Consider the following 19,138-nt stretch of genomic DNA (forward strand, 5'->3'; position numbering starts at 1 on the left):
ATGAATGGAAACACTGCCAGCCTGTAGTAAAAGGGATAGAAGAGGGACAGATTGAAGGAAAAATTACTTCAAAGGCAGAACCACAGAAGCTGAGTCTGGAGTGAAGACACCTCAGGCCAGGAGAGTGAACCCACTTGTGTATGTGGAAAGGGTGCATCTGCCCTGGAGCTTACAGAGAGTGGACATTCCACCCTGTTGTTCAGAAAGAAGGTTACCACCCCAGGACCCTCAGATGCCTGGGAGATTGCAGAGAGCTGGCCTGCCCCATTGTTCAGGAAGAGTGCTGCCACCTCAGGCCTCATAGAGGGTGGAGCACATTCTGTGGAGGTTAGGGAGAGTCTGGCAACTACCCCACTGTTCAGAGGGGGTTGAGCCTGTGCCTAGAGATTGCAGAGAGTCTGGCCACCACCCTGATGCTTGGAAATGTTGGAGTCTTCAGCCCAGTGTTTTGAGAGAGCAGGGCAGCTGTGTAAGCCCTTGGAAAGGGTGGGGCTGCCACTCTTTTAAGCCCCAAGGACCAAACATCATTCTAAAGATGACTCTCAGATCTTGAAAGCTAATGAAGTATATGCCCTGCAGGTTTTCAGAACTGTTTAGGTATGGTGACCCCTGGTTTGTTTCCAATTTCTCCCTATGGCAATGGGGATGTTCACTCTGCAACTCTCTCCTTTGTATATTGGAAGAGGATAACTTTTTTTAAGTTTCAAAAGTCCACAGCCAAAGGGGAATTGTGCCCCAGGACAGACTACACCTGTAACTGATTTTGATGAGAATTTGTACTTAATATTGTTACAGAAATGATTTAAGGCTTTTGGGATATCATATAGAATGAATGTATTTTGTATATGGAAAGAACATGTCATTTGGGGGACCCAGAGGGTGGAGTGTAATGGTTTGAAGCTGTTTATACCCCAGAAAAGACCACGTTCAGAAAAGATCAGCCAATCCACTCCTGTTGGTATAGAACTATTGTGGTGGGACATTTTGATGAGGTTATGTCAGTTGATGCATGCCCCAGGTGGGTCTTAATCCTCTTACTGGAGTTCTTTATAAGAGGAAAAAAGACAGAGAAAAGAGTCCTAGAGAAGCTAAGAGAGACAGAAACTAAAGAGAGAAACTTGCAGAACGCCACTGAAGCCAGAAGCTGGAAGCAATGAAAACTGGGAGAGAAGGAGAGGCCAGCAGACATCACCATGTATCTTCCCTTGTGACAGAGCAGTCCTGGATCACCAGAAGCCTTTCTTTGGAAGAAGGTGTTATCCTGATGATGCCTTGATTGAGACATTTTCACAGCCTTGGAACTGTAAACTTGTTAATAAGTCTCCATTGTTGCTTGCCCTTATGAAGCTTGTTGCTGCAAAGGAGAGGCTAAGTCTACTTAAAATTGTGCCTAAGAGTCACCCCCAGAGAACCTCTTTTGTTGATCAGATGTGGCCTTTCTCTCTAAGCCAACTCTGCAGGTAAATTCTCTGCCTTATCCCGCTACATGGGACATGACTCCCAGGGGTGTAAATCTCCCTGGCAATGTGAAACATGACTCACAGGGATGAGCTTGGCCCAGGCATCGCGGGATTGAGAAAGCCTTCTTGGACCAAAAGGGGGAAGACCAATGAAACAAAATAAAGTTTCAGTGGCTGAGAGATCTCAAATAGAGTCAAGAGGTCATTCTGGAGGTTGCTCTTATGCATTATATAGATATCCCTTTTTAGTTCTAAGTGTATTGGAATAGCTAGAAGGAAATACCTGAAACTGTCAAACTGCAACCCAGTAGCCTTGATTCTTGAAGATGATTGTATAACTATACAGCTTACACTGTGTGACAGTGTGATTGTGAAAACCTTGTGGCTCCCACTCCCTTTATTCAGTGTATGGACAGATGAATAGAAAAATGAGGACAAAAAAGTAAATGAATAATAGGGAGGGATGGTGGGGGGCATGGGTTTCTTTTTTTTTTTTTTTTTTTTTTTTTTTTTTCTGGAGGAGAAAAGAATTTATTTACTATCTTGCAAGATAGGGCGTCCAGCCAAACACATGGAAGGAAGGCTGGCGCGCCCGAGGAAGAGAATGGCGATGTTTAAATCTCCTACTCCTAATTCGCAAGTCCCTCCCCTGTTTCCCCATTGACTGGGTACTACAGAGGTTACAGCCTATCCGAGAACACTAACTAATTCATCTTTTGAGATTTTAATTTGTACAGCCAATCCCAGAGAGCCAACTAGCTCATTATTAAGATTTTGAACTGATTAGCCAATCCCCCCCCAAATTTTTATTTTTTTTGCTGTGAGTTCCCACCTCTGATACTACCTCATGTCTCTTTACATCAGGCAGATTCTCTCTTCTCTTTGTCTGGGGCTTGTTTAAACTGGTTTTCCCTCCATTTCCCTTATTCCATGCTGTCTCTATGTGAAAACGAAACTTATTCCTTTCTTACAGATTCCCTCCTCTTTCTTTTTAAACACTTTTAGTTTTCACATTTTAGATTTTCAAATTTGCTAAGGGCTTTTTCACATTTTTTATCATAGGGATCTTTTTTTTTATTTTTTATTCTAGTGGTTTTGATGGGTTTTTGAACTAGCCTTTGAGCACACGGGATTATGTAGCACCTATTTGTTATAAACATTTTGGCTGGAATGACAAGGAAAATTAAAATAGATGTTGCAATTCCTTTCCATTTCTTGAACCAATTTTCCAACCATTCTATGAGTGGGTTGTTAATGCTAGAATTCTTTTCTAGTTTTTTGAAATAAGGCTGTTAAGCCTTGTAGGGCTTTGGTGATAGTTCCATTAGGTGCAGTATTATTGGGGATGAATGTGCGACAATTTCCCCCAACTATAGCACAGATGCCTTCTTTTTTAGCTAGCGTTATGTCTAGGGCCATTCTGTTCTCCTATGCCATTCGGCTAGTGGCATTTAACTGTTCTGCTATTTTTTAATGACATTCTTGGTATAGTTGATAAATTTTAGCTGATGATTGACATTTTTATTGATGGTGACCCACCAGAATAAGGATGATTTAAATTCTGCAGCTAATTGATTTTTAGCTTTAAACTCTTTAGGAACTTTCTGGGGAACCCCTATGCTATTTACAAACATTTTTTATTGAAGGAACTAGGTACACTTTGTACATTTTTCTTTTTTTCTTTGCCTTGGGTTGGTACTTTATTACTTTCAAATGCCAGGGTAAATGAGATAGCCAACTGAACCAGAGCACAGGTTCCTCCCCACCTTTCAGGTAGTGTTGGCCAGAGGATGCCCTTCCCACAGTACCACCAGAGGTCTGCTCGGGGTATAGTTAGGCTGGAGAAGTTGCCAGTACTATCCTTGCTCACATTCCACACCTGTGTACACAGAGCCATGGTACCAAGATCCTGGAGCCCTTCTTCCCATCTGGAGAGACAGGCAGAGTGGTTTCCGGGACCAAGGTGAGACGCTGGTATGGCTTTGACACTTCCCTCCTGGACTGGAGGGAAAAGGGAGGACAACGTACTACAACTTTCACCAGGAGTAGCATTTTGAAAGAGGAGTGTTATACATTTAAACTCCCTTTCATGCTTTTTCATCCCCAAGGGGAAGGGCATAATCTGAACAGTGGGTTGTTTGGTTGTACAAGCAAACAGTTACTTCTGTTTAGACTTTGGATGGTATGTTTGCCCCATTCTACCCAGGCATTTGTATTTCCATAATCTGTCTCTATTTCTGTGGTTTGCTTTAAGTCTTTGGCCTTAAGTATTCTAATGACCTTGGGGTCAATTTGTACTGGAGAGTTAAATTCCAGCCAAGTTTTCCTTAATGGTTTTTTCTTCAACCTGGGTTAAGACCCATCCCTCATACTGTGTGGTCCACCAAGCAGTGTTCCAAGAATAACAGGGGTTAGGTGTCTCATAAGTTATACTCTTAAATGTTTGCTCCTCAACAATCTTGCTTTCTACTTGAACAGTCTGCTTTCATAAATGCTTATATTCCTTCCTCAGTTGTTGCTGATGTTTTAGATTTTTACAGCTCATTACTTGACAGACATTAAATTGTACAGTTTGAGACTTTAAGCCTTTGACTACACTTATAACCAGCTTAGCAGAACCTGTTACTCCTTGAATATAGAACATTATGATCAGTATAAGCAATTTCATCATTAAGCTATACACAGAGCACAATGCAAACATAGGGTTTAATCCAGCCCTTCCTCCCTCCTAGTATGTTCTTTCAACTGTTGCCTATTTAAGGTGATCCTTAGGGGATCTGAGGTAGGAGTCACTTTCCAGGATTCAGGTTGAGTTGCTGGATACTTATCGTCTGGTTCAGGCACCGGTCCCTTCACTCGTGTGTAATGAGTCCAGCCTCTTTCTGCCGTTCGGACTGCCGTCTTAGTTGTTAGCAAGATTTGATAGGGTCCTTCCCAGATCGGTTGAAGTTTGGATTCTTTCCACGACTGGATCAGAACCCAGCTGCCAGGCTGATGTCGATGGGCAGCAAATTCAAGAGGCGGGGTTTGAGCCAACAGTCCACGGTGCCTGAGAGATGATAAAGTAGAAGACAAGGCCAGTATATAATTCTTAAGAAAAAGATCCTTTGTGTCTAGGGAGGGGAGCTCTCTAGTCCTCCTGGGGAAAGGCAAACCAAAAAACCAAAGGCTTACACCTTATAATTGCCTAAGTACTAAATTACACATGGCTTGCACCCCTCTAATGACTCCCCTAGTGTAAAACTGCTAATACTTGCTTTAGGTACAGACACTCCTGAAGTCATGTGCATGAAGAGCAGCAAGAACTTACCAACATTTCGGGCTGAAACAATTAGACTAAAGGACAACTATAATTTACAATAACCTAAGATTAATGAACATAAAAAGGCTTACCACTCTTAAATGCTAACTTAAAATTTAGTTTTTAGTACACCTAGTTTAGTGATGCTTGAATATACGTGATTCACATATATGCATACCCTGAACATACACACAAGTTTTGCTGTTAGATGAGTAAAAACTCACTCTCCAGGGAGAGGAGGACAAGCCTTGGTGTGTAGTATTTGACAATATATGTGGTGTTTTTATTCCTATTAGACTTAATGTTAAGATAGCAACCTGGCATTACCAAATGGAGACCTGGGAAGAGATATGAACCATTTACTGTTCTAAGTTTGTTTAATTCAGCTTTAGTGAACCTTAAACCCTTTTATAGGAACATTTACTTGCACTTTGAGTATGGACCTTTTGTTTTTGCCCAAAATATATCAGAAAAATTATTCTGCTTTTTACAAGAATACACAGTCTCATATATCTGGAATACAGACACATATAACTTATATACACACTCATAACCATACGAAACAGACATACATTCCCATTTACAAGCATGTATAGCCAATACACTACTGTTACACATACATAGAAAACTTTTACACAGTTTTTCTCACTTTTTTTCATTTTTCACACTATTGTGAAACTGCACACAATTGCCCAGCTTTAGAGTACACACAAACTAGTATACGCTATAAAGACACAAAGAAATAGCTTCAGTTTACTATAGATGAGTACACAGGAAATTTTTGCCAAGTTTTAAATTACACACTGACAAACTTTCACAGTTTGAAAGACTCCTACGTAATTATATTACATGCTTTTATTACATACAAATACAACTATCCCACATTCCTGTGTAAACATACAACTTAAACTCCCATTAGATTTATGAAGTTTTAACTCTCAGAATGTATCCAAATACAGTCCTAAAAAATGTGCATATAACTTTCTATATACCCTGATACACACATTAAGGGACTTTAAATGTAGCTTCCACATGCCTTAGACTTAATTACACAGCACACTAAAATATGTAAATGTATTTATTAATACCTGTTTAGCCCTACATAAGTATATGAATAGAGAATTACACAAACCCCATGCTACAAATTTCCTTCCTCCTTTTTTTTTTTTTTTTTAAACTGCTCCAATTACTTCTCTATCTCACTTTTGTCTGTTTCTTCCCTGGCTTGTTGACTCTCTGAATATTTCCTCTAATGGCTTATTTAGCCATTCATTGATTTTTGGATCTTCTCTGAATATTAGGCTAAAATTCCTTTATATAGCTGACCTTTTAAAGTCTGAGTTATTAACAGAATGACATTGTATTCTTGGGGCTTGAGGGAGTGGGAGTTCAACCCTTTTTAGAGGCTTTTGTGGCAGCCCTTTTCTTTTCAAAGTCTGGGGTGATGTTGGGGAGATTACCTTTTTGGCCCCACCCTTCTTAAACATCGGGGTGCCACCCAGACTCTGCCTCTTCGGGGTAAAGGCTCTACCTTCTCTGAACAGTGGGGTGGCAGCCAGGCTTTTCGCATTCCCCTGGGAATGTGCTCCACCCTCTGGGTCCTGAGGCGGCAAAACTTTTCTAGAGCATTGAGGCGGAAGGCCCACCCTCAACCCCCAGGGCAAACTTACCCTTTTCATGCATGTGGGCCACTCCACTCTCCCAGCCTGAGACCACTTGACTTCAGACCTCAACTTTCATCGTTCTTTGGGGATATGGGTACAGCCAATTTTATTTTAGGTGGATGCAGTCTCTCTCTTTCTCTCATAGCCGCCCTCTTTCCCATTTCCCTTTCTTCTCCCAAGAAAGGGATATTTACATAAACCGGAGTTTAAGAATTAAGTTAATTGTTATTTAGCTAGCCTTGCTAGGCTTTTTATTAATGATTCTTACCTTTCTTTCTTTAAGAGCCTTTAGAAACAGAAACTTTTGGAAATCTCTCCGTTTTTTTTTTTCTTTTTCTTAACTTTTGGTGGGTTGTAATTACTGGAGCAGTCAGCATTAACTGGCTCTCCAATTGCCTGGGGGCATAGACTGCTTCCACTAAAACCCCAGGCTTTAATGGTTCCCGCCCCAGTGGGGGAGGGGAAACCATAAGGTGGGGGAATGCTTATCCCAGGTTTTAGTTTCTTTTTTTTTTTTTCTGCAGCCACCACATGGCACAGTTCAATTCTGCCTTGGAAAAAGGTTTATTTTTATTAACATGACACACGAGGTCAGCACAAAGTCAACTCTTATCTGCCTTATATTTTGGCCAGAATATATTTGGCAGCAAAATGCCTTTTTTTTTTTTTTTTTTTTTGTCTAAACATAACAATAATATTTGATCATTTTCTTTTACCCTTTCCCTTGGTCCAATTACTTTTAGCCCAATGTTTTAACATGTTTCCTAATGGATTATTTAGAGGAATGTTCCCCAGGGACCCTAAAGGTACCCCCTTCCCTTTATTCCCAGCCGGCTGACTGCCTCTATTCCCCATTCTGAGTCTTGCCTAAGCATCTTTCCCTTAGGATCAGCTCTAGGCTCATCAGAATGTCCCCATTCTGAGTCTTGTTTGGGCATCTTTCCCTCAGGATCAGCCCTAGACTCTCAGAATGCTTTAACCACCAAGGTAATATAATATTTCTTTCCTTACCTTGGTCCGTGCACGGAGTTGCCTGGTTAACCAGAGGCAGGCCTTTTCATTTTCCCCTTTTCTCATCCACAACCGGCAGATTCAAGCATCTGGTCTCGGGCCCTTTAGCTGCCGGAGATGGGCCCCCAATGGCGGAGTCTGAGACCGCTCAATCAGCGGGGCGCGCCTTCCCTTTGTCCACCTCGGGGGTCCCCCTCCGAAGCTTTGGATCCCGGACGAGCCCCCAAGTTGTCGGAAATAAAGTGGTACTTGTAAGGGAATAAACGCTCTCTCGGTTCTGGAGGAGAAAAGAATTTATTTACTATCTTGCAAGATAGGGCGTCCAGCCAAACACATGGAAGGAAGGCTGGCGCCGGGTTTCTTTTTTACTTTAACTTTATTCCTATTCTTTTTTTGTGTGTGGTAATGAAAATGTTCAAAAATTGATTGTGGTGATGAATGCACAACTATATAATGGTACTGTGAACATTTGATTGCATGGTATGTGAATATATCTCAATAAAATTAAATTAAAAAAAAATTAACCAATGACCTAAATATAAGAGATATTCTCTCTCTCTCTCTCTCTCTCTCTCTCTCTCTCTCTCTCACTCTCTCTCTCTCTTTCTCATACACACACACACACACACACATATATATACACACATAAATATATGTATATGGGAGGGATGGAGATATACAGGAGTAGTGAGTTTGTATACTACTGAAACTAAGTTGGTGTTAGTCAAACTAGGTTATTATTAGTTTAAGATGTTCATTGTAATTACCAAGGTAATCATTAAGAAAATAATTTTAAAATATAGAGAAACAAAGGAAGAAGAGAGTCAAAATGATATACTGCAAAACAGAAACTAAATACAAAAAATGGCAGTAATGGAGTCATGGAGGGACAAAAAACAAAGAAGACATACAGAAAACTAGTGACTAATTGGCAGAAATAAATCCATCTCAGTTATTACCTTAAGTGTCAATGGATTAAACTCCCCTATTAAAAGGCAGAGATTGGTAGATTGGATGAAAAAGCATGGTCCATCTATAAGAGACTCATATAAGGTACAAAGACCCAAAGAGATTGAAAGTAAAAGGATGGTGTGCCGGTTTGAATGTATTATGTCCCCCAGAAAAAGCCATATTCTTTGATGCAATCTTGTGGGGCAGACATAATAGTGGGGATTAAGTTGGAACATTTAGATTAGGTTGTTTGCATGGAGATGCACCCCACCCAACTGTAGATGATAACTGATGGGATATTTCCATGGAGGCATGGCCCCACCCATTCAGGGTGGGCCTTGATCAGTGGAGCCATATAAATGAGCTGACTCAAAGAGAAGGAACTCAGTGCAGCAGTGAGTGACGTTTTGAAGAGGAGCAAGCTTGCTAGAGAGGAACGTCCTGGGAGAAAGCCATTTTGAAACCAGAACTTTGGAGCAGACTCCAGCCACGTGCCTTCCCAGCTAACAGAGGTTTTCCAGACGCCATTGGCCATCCTCCAGTGAAGGTACCCGATTACTGATGTGTTACCTTGGACACTTTATGGCCTTAAGACTATAACTGTGTAGCCAAATAAACCCCCTTTTTATAAAAGCCAATCCATCTGCGGTGTTTTGCATTCTGCAGCATTAGCAAACTAGAACAGATGGAAAATGATATTCCATGGAAACTAATGAAAAGAGAACTGGGATGGCTATATTAGTGTCAGACAAAATAGATTTTAAGTCAAAAAGATTATAAGAGACAAGGATAATATATATTGATAAAACATTCAATGAAGTAAACAAAAGGATTATAAACCTGTCACCTCAAAACAGAGCCCCCAACTACATGAGGCAGAAATTGACAGAATTGAAGAAAAAATAGGTACTTCTACAATAATAGTTGGAGACATGGATACACCACTTTCAATAATTGATAGAACACCAAAAGAGAAGATCAACAAGAGAATAGAGGACTTGAACAACACAGTTAACCAATTAGACTTAATAGACATATATGGAGCACTCTACCCAGCAGTGAGAGGATACAAATTCTTCTCTAATACACATGAAACATTTTCCCAAATAGACCACATGTTAAGTAACAAATCACATCTTATTAAATTCTCCAATATCAGAATCATACAAAGTATCTTCTCAGACCACAATGGAATAAAGTTAGAAATCAATAACAAATGTGGAAATTTTATAAATATTTGGGAATTAAACAATACATTATTAAATAACCAATGTGTCAAAGAAATCACAAGGGAAACTAGGAAATATATTGAGATGAACAAAAACACAACATATCAATACTTATGTGATGCAGCAAACCCAGTCCATAGAAGGAAATTTATAGCTCTGAATGCTTACCTTTAAAAAGGAGAAACATCACAAGTCAAAAACCTAACTTCACACCTAAAGAAACTAGAACAAGAAGAGGAAACTGAACCCAAAGTTAACAGAAGGAAGGAAATAGTAAAGATTAGAGCAGAGATAATTGAAACAGAGAATAAAAAAACAACAGAATCAACAAAACCAATTTTTTTAAAAGATAATGCTCAGAAAATTAGGGATATAAAGGAACTTTCTCAACATGATAAAGGGCATTTATGAAAAAATACCATAGCACAGCAAATATCGTATTCAGTAGTGAAAGATCAAAAGCTTTCCCCCTAAGATCAGGAACAAGACAAGGATACCCATTGTCACCGATGTTACTCAAAGTTATACTAGAAATTCTAGCCAGAGAAATCAGGCAGGCAAAAGAAATAAAGGCATCCAAACTGGGAAAGAAAATGCCAAATTATCTCTATTTGTAAATCACATGACCCCTACTAATAAATGAATTCAACAAAGTTGCAAAATACAAGGTACACATGGAAAAGTCAGCTGTGTTTTTTTAATTCATTTTTATTGATATATATTCACATACCACGCAGTCATACAAAACAAAACATGCATTCAATTGTTCACAGTACCATTATATAGTTGTGCATTCATCATCAAAATTAATTTTTGACATTTCCATTACAACACACACAAAAATAATAAGAATATAAATTGAAGTGAGAAAGAACAATTAAAGTAAAAAAGAACACTGGGTGCCTTTTTTTTCCTTCCCCCATTTTTCTACTCATCCATCCATACACTGGACAAAAGGTAGTGTCGTCCATATGGCTTTCCCAATCGCATTATCACCCCTCATAAGCTACATTCCTTTACAATCGTCTTCAAGATTCATGGGTTCTGGGTTGTAGTTTGATAGTTTCAGGTATTTACTGCCAGCTATTCCAATTCATTAGAACCTAAAAAGGCTTGTCTATATTGTGCATTACAGTGCCCACCAGAGTGACCTCTTGGCTCCTTTTGGAATCTCTCTGCCACTGAAGCTTATTTCATTACCTTTCACATCCCCCTTTTGGTCAAGAAGATGTTCTCCATCCCACCATGATGGGTCTAGATTCCTCCCCAGGGGTCATATTCCATGTTGCCAGGGAGATTCACTCCCCTGGGTGTCAGATCCTATGTAGGAGGAGGGCAGTGATTTCACCTTTCAAGTTGGCTTAGCCAGAGAGAGAGGGCCACATCTGAGCAACAAAGAGGCATTCGGGAGGAGGCTTTTAGGCACAATTATAGGGAGGCCTAGCCTCTCCTTTGCAGGAACAGTCTTCCCAAGGGCAAGTTCCCCACCATCAAGATGGGGAAGCCCAACACCCCTGCATTCTCCACCAGCTCCCCAAGGGGGCTTGGCATATTTTTTTCATTTTTTTTAATTAACTTTTTTTTTAAATCAACTATATCAAAAATTTTTTTTAAAAAAAGCATTTCAAACAAACCATAACAAGGGAGTAAGAAAGATAACTAAACTAACTACTTTACTTCCGACATGTTCCTACTTTACCTGAAGAAAGTTACCTAATATAGCAACATTTCTGTGAACTTGTTCCTACCAAAACCATCAGAAATTAACAGACCATAGTCATTCCTTGGCATTGCCAGAATGTTAAACTTACCCACAATAGCTTATCTGTTCTTATTGGATTATCATTCCCCCGTCCTTAATTGCTCTCTATCACTAGTTCCCCTACATTCTACATTATTAACCATTTGTTTTACATTTTTCAATGTTCACATTACTGGCAGCATATAATACTTCTCTTTTTGTGCCTGGCTTATTTCACTCAGCATTATGTCTTCAAGGTTCGTCCATGTTGTCAAATGTTTCACGACATCGTTCCTTCTTACAGCTGTGTAGTATTCCATCGTGTGTATATACCGCATTTTATTTATCTACTCATCTGTTGAAGGACATTTGGGTTGTTTCCATCTCCTGGCAGTTGTGAATAATGTGGCTATGAACATTGGTATTTGTGTCATCTGTTTGTGTCACTGCTTTCCGATCTTCTGAGTATATACCGAGAAGTGCAATCGCTGGATCGAAAGGTAACTGTATATCTACTTTTCTAAGGAACTGCCAGACTGACTTCCAGAGTGGCTGAACCATTATACAGTCCCACCAACAGTGAATAAGAGTTCCAATTTCTCCACATCCCCTCCAGCATTTGTAGTTTCCTGTTTGTTTAACGGCAGCTATTATAATTGGTGTGAGATGGTATCTCGTTGTGGTCTTAATTTGCATCTCTCTAATAGCTAGTGAAGCTGAACATTTTTTCATGTGTTTCTTGGCCATTTGTATTTCCTCTTCAGAGAACTATCTCTTCATATCTTTTGCCCATTAGATAATTGGGCTGTCTGTACTATTGTCATTGAGCTGTAGGATTTCTTTATATATGCAAGATAGTCTTTTGTCAGATACATGGTTTCCAAAAATTTTTTCCCATTGAGTTGGCTGCCTCTTCACCTTTTTGAGAAATTCCTTTGAGGTGCAGAAACTTCTAAGCTTGAGGAGTTCCCATTTGTCTATTTTTTCTTTTGTTGCTTGTGCTTTGGGTGTAAAGTGTAGGAAGTGGCTGCCTAATACAAGATCTTGAAGACATTTCCCTACATTATCTTCTAGGAGCTATATGGCACTCTCTTTTATATTGAGATCTTTGATCCACTTTGAATTAATTTTTGTGTAGGGTGTGAGGTAGGAGTCCTCTTTCATTCTTTTGGATATGGATATCCAACTCTTTGAGCCCCATTTGTTGAAAAGATTGTTATATCCCAGTTCAGTGGCTTTGGGGGCATTATAAAAGATCAGTGAGCCGTAGATCTGGGGGTCTATCTCTGAATTCTCAATTCAATTGCATTGATCAATATGTCTATCTTTGTGCCAGTGCCATGCTGTTTTAACAACTGTGGCTTTATAATAAGCTTCAAAGTCAGAGAATGTAAGTCCTCCCACTTCATTTTTCTTTTTTAGAGTGTTTTTAGCAATTTGAGGCATCTTCCTTTTCCAAATAAATTTGATAACTAGCTTTTCCAAGTCTGCAAAGTAGGTTGTTGTAAATTTGATTGGGATTGCATTGAATCTGTAGATGAGTTTGGGTAGAATTGACATCTTAATGACATTTAGCCTTCCTATCCATGAACATGGAGTATTTTTCTATCTTTTAAGGTCCCCTTCTTTTTCTTTTAGTAGCGTTATGTAGTTTTCTTTGTATAGGTCTTTTCATCTTTGGTTAAGTTTATTCCTAGGTGCTTGATTTTTTTAGTTGCCATTGAAAATGCTATCTTTTTCTTGAGTGTCTCTTCAGTTTGTTCATTTCTAGCATACGGAAACGTTACTGACTTATGTGCCTTAATCTTGTATCCCGCTACTTTGCCAAATTTGTTTATTAGCTCTAGTAGCTGTAGCATCGATTTCTCAGGGTTTTCCAGATATAAGATCATATCATCTGCAAACAATGACAGTTTTACTTCTTCCTTTCCAATTTGGATGCCTTTTATTTTTTTGTCTTGCTGGATTGCCCTGGCTAGCACTTCCAGCACAATGTTGAATAACAGTGGTGACAGTGGACATCCTTGTCTCATTCCTGATCTTAGAGGGAAGGCTTTCAGTCTCTCACCATTGAGTACTATGCTGGCTGTGGGTTTTTCATATGTGCTGTTTATCATACAGAGTAAGTTTCCTTCAGTTCCTACCTTTTGAGGTGTTTTTATCAAAAAGGGATGTGGGATTTTGTTGAATGCTTTTTCAGCATCTATTGAGATGATCATTTGATTTTTCTCTTTTGATTTGTTAATGTGTTGTAATACATTGATTGATTTTCTTATGTTGAACCATCCTCGCATGACTGGAATTAACCCCACTTGGTCATGGTGTATGATTTTTTTAATGTGTCTTTGGATTTGATTTGCAAGTATTTTGTTGAGAATTTTTGCATCTGTGTTCATTAGGGAGATATGCCTGTCATTTTCCTTTTTTGTAGCATCTTTGCCTGGTTTTGGTATCAGATTGATGTTAGCTTCATAAAATGAGTTAGGTAGTATTCCATTTTCTTCGATGTTTTGAAAGAGTTTAAGTAAGATTGGTGTCAGTTCTTTTTGGAAAGTTTGGTAGAATTCCCCTGTGAAGCCATCTGGCCCTGGGCATTTATTTGTGGGAAGATTTTTGATGACTGATTGGATCTCTTTGCTTGTGATGGGTTGGTTGAGGTCTTCTATTTCTTCTCTGGTCAGTCTAGGTTGTTCATATGTTTTCAGGAAATTGTCCATTTCCTCTACATTATCCAGTTTGTTGGCATACAGTTGTTCATAGTATCCTCTTATAATTTTTTTAATTTCTTCAGGATCCACAGTAACGTCACCTTTCTCATTCATTATTTTGTTTATATGGGTCTTCTCTCTTTTTTATTTTGTCAGTCTAGCTAGGGGCTAGAGCAACATTTCCATTGTTCCAATGGGGAGACTGAGGCCCAGGGAGGGAAAGGATCACAGAGCCAGCCCCTGGGAAGACATATTAGTAAGGGCAGAGACTTAGGGGGTTGGGAGGTGTGAAATGAGAGCACCTTAAGGATCTAGAATCATGCCTACCCCCAGATTGTACACTTCATTCGTGAGCTCTGCTGCTACCTCCTGAACAAGCCACCCCAGGAAACAGAAAACTGGCACCAGGTGCACATGGCACTAGGCAGTGGCCTCTGGCAGTCTATCTGGACTGACTTTTCCAGCTGCTTCCACATCTCCCAGGTAACCAAGTTCTATGGGGCCACTGAATGAAACTGAAGCCTGGGAAACTTTGATGGTTAGCTGTGGTCCAGTTTGGGGCATGGGCAGGGCCATTATGGGGATGGGTCAGAAGGCCCTGGATGGGAAATAGGGGGCAGAGTTCCAGGGGTACTGCATGCCCCCTCATCATACAGTTTCAGGCCCACAGTGGGAGCTCCCAGCACATGTCTTGGTTTTTGCAGGTGCGGGCCTGTGGCTTCAACAGGTGCATCCTAACCTTTGTGTACCCCATCCGGCTGGTGCATGTCAATGAGGACACCATGGAGCTGATCCAGGGGCCCAATGATGTCTGCATTCCCTGCCAACCAGGTATGCGAGTGGCTGGAGTTGGGGGTTGTTCCAGGAGAGAGAGAGCACAGATGCTGGTGGGTGGGGAGCTCTATTCTGGCCAGTGGCCAACAGTCAGTTCTCTTAGTTCTACAAGTGTTTCATTCCTTTTATCCATTCATTCCTTCACCATCCCATCCATCCATCCATCAGTCCATTCATTCATTTTCGTGTTGACTCGATAAGACTCTCCAGGCTGCCCTGTTTGATCCCGGCTCAGCCACTTGGCTCTGGGACACGGACGAGTTATTGAGCCTTTCTGCCTGAGTTTCCTCATTGGCAAATGGGGATGAAAGCAGCACCCACTCCATCAGGCTGACCTGAGGATTAGCTGTGACAGTGTAAAGCTCCTCCAGGCACAGACGAGGGGCTCGGTAAGCACTAGCTTTGCTCAGACTGTCCACGTGGAACTTGGCCACCCATTGTTTATTTGTTCATCTTCCCATGCATTCAGTGACAGACATTACTGAGGGTCTACCAGTGTCAGAGATGCCCAGATAAGCTCCCTGCCCTGAGGGTGCTCCTGGGCTAGGGGGAGAAATGGGGCATTTCCTGGGAAGCAGTGTGAATGGAAGTTAGATCAGGACACAGGGTGTGTTCAGGGGTGGAAGGAACAGGTGGAAGAGACAACCTGGGGGTGTTTCCAAATCCGACTCTGCCTTCCCTGCCCCCAGGTGAGCCAGGGCAGCTGGTGGGCCACATCCTCCAGCAGGACCCCCTGCGCCGCTTCGACAGCTACCTCAACCAAGGTGACAGTAACAAGAAGATCACCAAGGATGTGTTCAGGGAAGAGGACCAGGTCTACCTCATCTGTGGGCGGACACCTCTCCCCAGCTCTTCACAGCCCCCTTCCTCCCTTAGTAGCCCCTTCCTGGGGGAGGGGAATGAGGGGAACTCCCCGCCGCCTTCAGAGAACACCTCCCTAGGTCTCCCCCACTTCCAGGCCTTATGGTAAACAAATCCTTGGGATCCAGCGAGGACTGCCTGGTGTAAACCTCTGAGTCAGAAGCCAGGGCAGGCCCAAGCTCTGCCACACACCACCCCTCCCTAGGCGATGTGCTGGTGATGGACGAGCTGGGCTGCCTGTGCTTCTGAGACAGCACTGGGGACACGTTCCACTGGAAGGAGAGAACATGTCCACCACTGAGGTGGAGGGCACACTCAGCTGCCTGCGGGACATGGCCAGTGTGGTAGTTTATGGTGTTGAGGTGCCAGGTGTGTGTGGGAAGACATGGGTGGGCAGATGGAGCATCATTTGGCCAGTACCACCCAGGGGCTCCCTGCCACCAGCTGCTCACTGTCCACCTTACTGCCTCCAGGAAATAGGGTTGGGCTGGAATCGCTGCTCTGGCCAAACTCACTCGTAGCTGTGACTTGGAGCACTTTGTGCAGGTCCTAGAGAAGGAACTGCCCCTGTACACATGTCCCATCTTCCTGTGCTTCCTGCCTGAGCTGCACAAAACATGTCTGTCCACCCCCTACTTCAGCTGTCAGGTTCCAAACCTATCCCCTTGCCTATTTCCTTCTAGAAAGACCTGGGTGGTTGTCATTTGACCTTTACCCACAGCCTTACTGGGTAGTGGTAAACTGACCTCCCATTGTATGGGTGAGCAGACTGAGCCTTCAGAGAGAGGAGGTCCATCCATTTGTTAATAGAACAAATATTTATTGGATGCCTACTAGGTGCCAGTCAGTGTGCTAGGCCTTGGGGATACAGGTAATAAGTTTTGACAGGGCCTTTGCCTTCTTGAAGGTTCTAGAGTAGTGCAGGTGGCTGTAGGAAAAAGAATTCCAAAGATGCTGAATGGAATACAAGTGACCAGTCTGTCCACAAAGCAGATGAAAGGGGTTTGGCCTACTGCTGGGATAACCGGGAAGTTCCCCAGGAAGGAAATGTTTAAGCTGAGACAGGAATGCAAAGGAAGATTTTATGGGGAGAGGGAGGCATTCCAGGCTGTGGAACAGCGAGCACAAAGCTCCTGAAGCAGGAAGGAGCTTGGGGGCTGGAGGAATGAAAGGAGGCCCCTGAAGCTGGAGCAGAGAGTGAGGGGTGGGCCGAGGAGTGTGGTGGGATAGAGAGGCCAGCAGGGGCCAGAACCCAGGGCAGGAGCTCAGCTGCTGTGTGCAGGGGAGAGGACTGTAGGTGGGGAGAGGAGTGCAAGGGCTGCCACAGACATCTGGGTGAGAGACGAGCAGTTTGCCCTCTCCCACCAGCAGGGCAATGCCATCCTTCCAGCTGTTGCTCTGCTGAGGCCTCTCGGAAGTTCTCTGGTGGGTGCCTAGAAGCACTGAGGCTTGTGCCCAGACCCTGGCCCTTCCTGGCTCTCCCCACTACTCAGCCTCTGACCACATCTGCCTGGGTGCCTCCCATGGGGTCCTCATGGCAACTCCTGCCCCCTGATGAAAGCCTTTCCCTGATGATCTGGCCCCTGCCCAATAGCGGGCACCGAGGCCTCTGAAGCAGAGGGTGAGTCTTGGGCTTCAGTGTAGCCCAGGATGGGGATGCTAGTGCTGAACTCTTGACAAAGACTGTGGGTTCCCTGAGGATTGGATGGCCACTGTGCCAACTTGTCCAGGGGAGTTGGGAAGCTATCAGACTTAGGATTTCAGATAGCCTTTGCTACAGAATAAACCATCACAAAGCCTAATTATGGCCTAAAATAACCATTGTATTTGCTCATGAATCTAGCAATTTGGGGTGAAGCTCAGCTCAGTGGTCCTTCAGTTGGCCTCACCTGGGGTCGTGCAAAGAGCTGCAGTCATGTGGTGACTCAGCTGTGGCTGGAAAGCCTAAGGTTGCATTACTCCATGGCAGGCTCTCAGCTGGTGGGTTTTGCAGCACTGCCCAACAGAACTTTTGCATGATGGAAAGGTTTTGTGTAGGGTATATTGAGGAGAGCCGCCTGGCAGAGGAGTGGATACAGAGAGAGCAAGGAGAAATGCAAGGAGCAGATTGCCCTGGATAGGGTGGGGAAGGTTTGGGGAATCTTCAAAGGCCACAGAGGAGTTTTGACTTGTTGGGACTCAGTGTTATGGGCAGTAGGGAGCCACAGAAGGCTCTTGGGCTGAAAAGTGACAGCCAGACCCCAAGAAAGCAAGCCCTGCCCCTTATGGAACAGGGTGGATGGCCCTCTGAACATGCCGGTGTGCAGGGAGCTGCTGCAAATGCCTTCTGTGTGCGGGTGAGCTTCTGTGTTGTGACTCAGCCCACGGGTGCCCTTCAGTGTGCCCAGTGGCTGCGTGCCCCAGGTCTGTGTGCACGTACCAGCCAGTAGGGTGCTGGGCTGCTGGGGGTGGTGGAGAGGGGGCAGTATGGAGGGCACTGGGAGGTGAATGTGTGGTAGAAAAGGGGGGGCAGGCAAGGAGGCAGGGGAGGGGCGGTAGGGAAGAAGTGGGGCAGATTCCCTGGCCCCAGGTCACCGGGCTTTCCCTGCCAGTGACAGGATCTTAGATCACTAGGATCTTTAGTTCTTCATTAGCCCAGTAAAAGAAGGGGATGCAGGGATTATTGCCCAGGCCCAGGTGATGCTCCAGCTCTTCCATCTGCTCCTTCACGGCCACTTTTTTCATCCATCAGGCGGATAAAGTATTCCTGGAGCCAAAATGACAGGGTCAGGGCACAGCAGCGATCTGCCACCAATGCTTCTTGGACGATGTTAGGAGACAGTCACTCACCTGCAGCTTTTCCATGGCCACCTGTAAGGCCTGGTAGGTCTCCTCAGACACGCTGTCCCCACTGGTCCCACTGGGCTGAGGAGCCTCTGGCTCATGCTGAGATGAGGTCATCTGGTGTGCCAGGTGCTGGCAGCATAGCTTTTGGTCCTTCAGCTGCCCCTGCAGATGTGAGTATTCCTTTTTAGAACTGGCTAGGGCCGAGTTCAAAAGAGCCACCTGCAGGCAAGAGGTGCTTCTGTGGGGGGAATACTGAGGAAGAGTATTGAGCAGTGAAGCTGAAAGGAACCCTCCCCTCTCTGGGCCTCAGTGTGCTCACCTGTTGTTCAATGGCTGGCGTAGTGTCTGACCCACCAGCCCCCAGGGGAGGGGGAAGGACCAAGGGAAATCAGAGAGCAAGGAAACCAAGAGAAAATGCTCATCCCTTCTCAAAGTTAAGGTAACTGATGCATAGAGATGTCAAATGAATAGTGACCAGCACAGCCCATATGGGAATCCAGGTCTGACTGCAAGGATCCTCCCATCATATCACTGTCTCTTTCCCTATAACCA

The 19,138-nt window shown here is 43.2% G+C and overlaps 1 pseudogene; it reads left to right on the forward strand.

The window, feature by feature from the left end:
* The first annotated feature begins 1,009 nt into the window (after positions 1 to 1,009).
* LOC119535505 lies at positions 1,010 to 18,189 on the forward strand (annotated as a pseudogene).
* Positions 18,190 to 19,138: the final 949 nt, after the last annotated feature.

This window comes from Choloepus didactylus, chromosome 5 (genome assembly GCF_015220235.1).
Source record: "Choloepus didactylus isolate mChoDid1 chromosome 5, mChoDid1.pri, whole genome shotgun sequence".
Taxonomy (NCBI): Eukaryota; Metazoa; Chordata; class Mammalia; order Pilosa; family Megalonychidae; genus Choloepus; species Choloepus didactylus.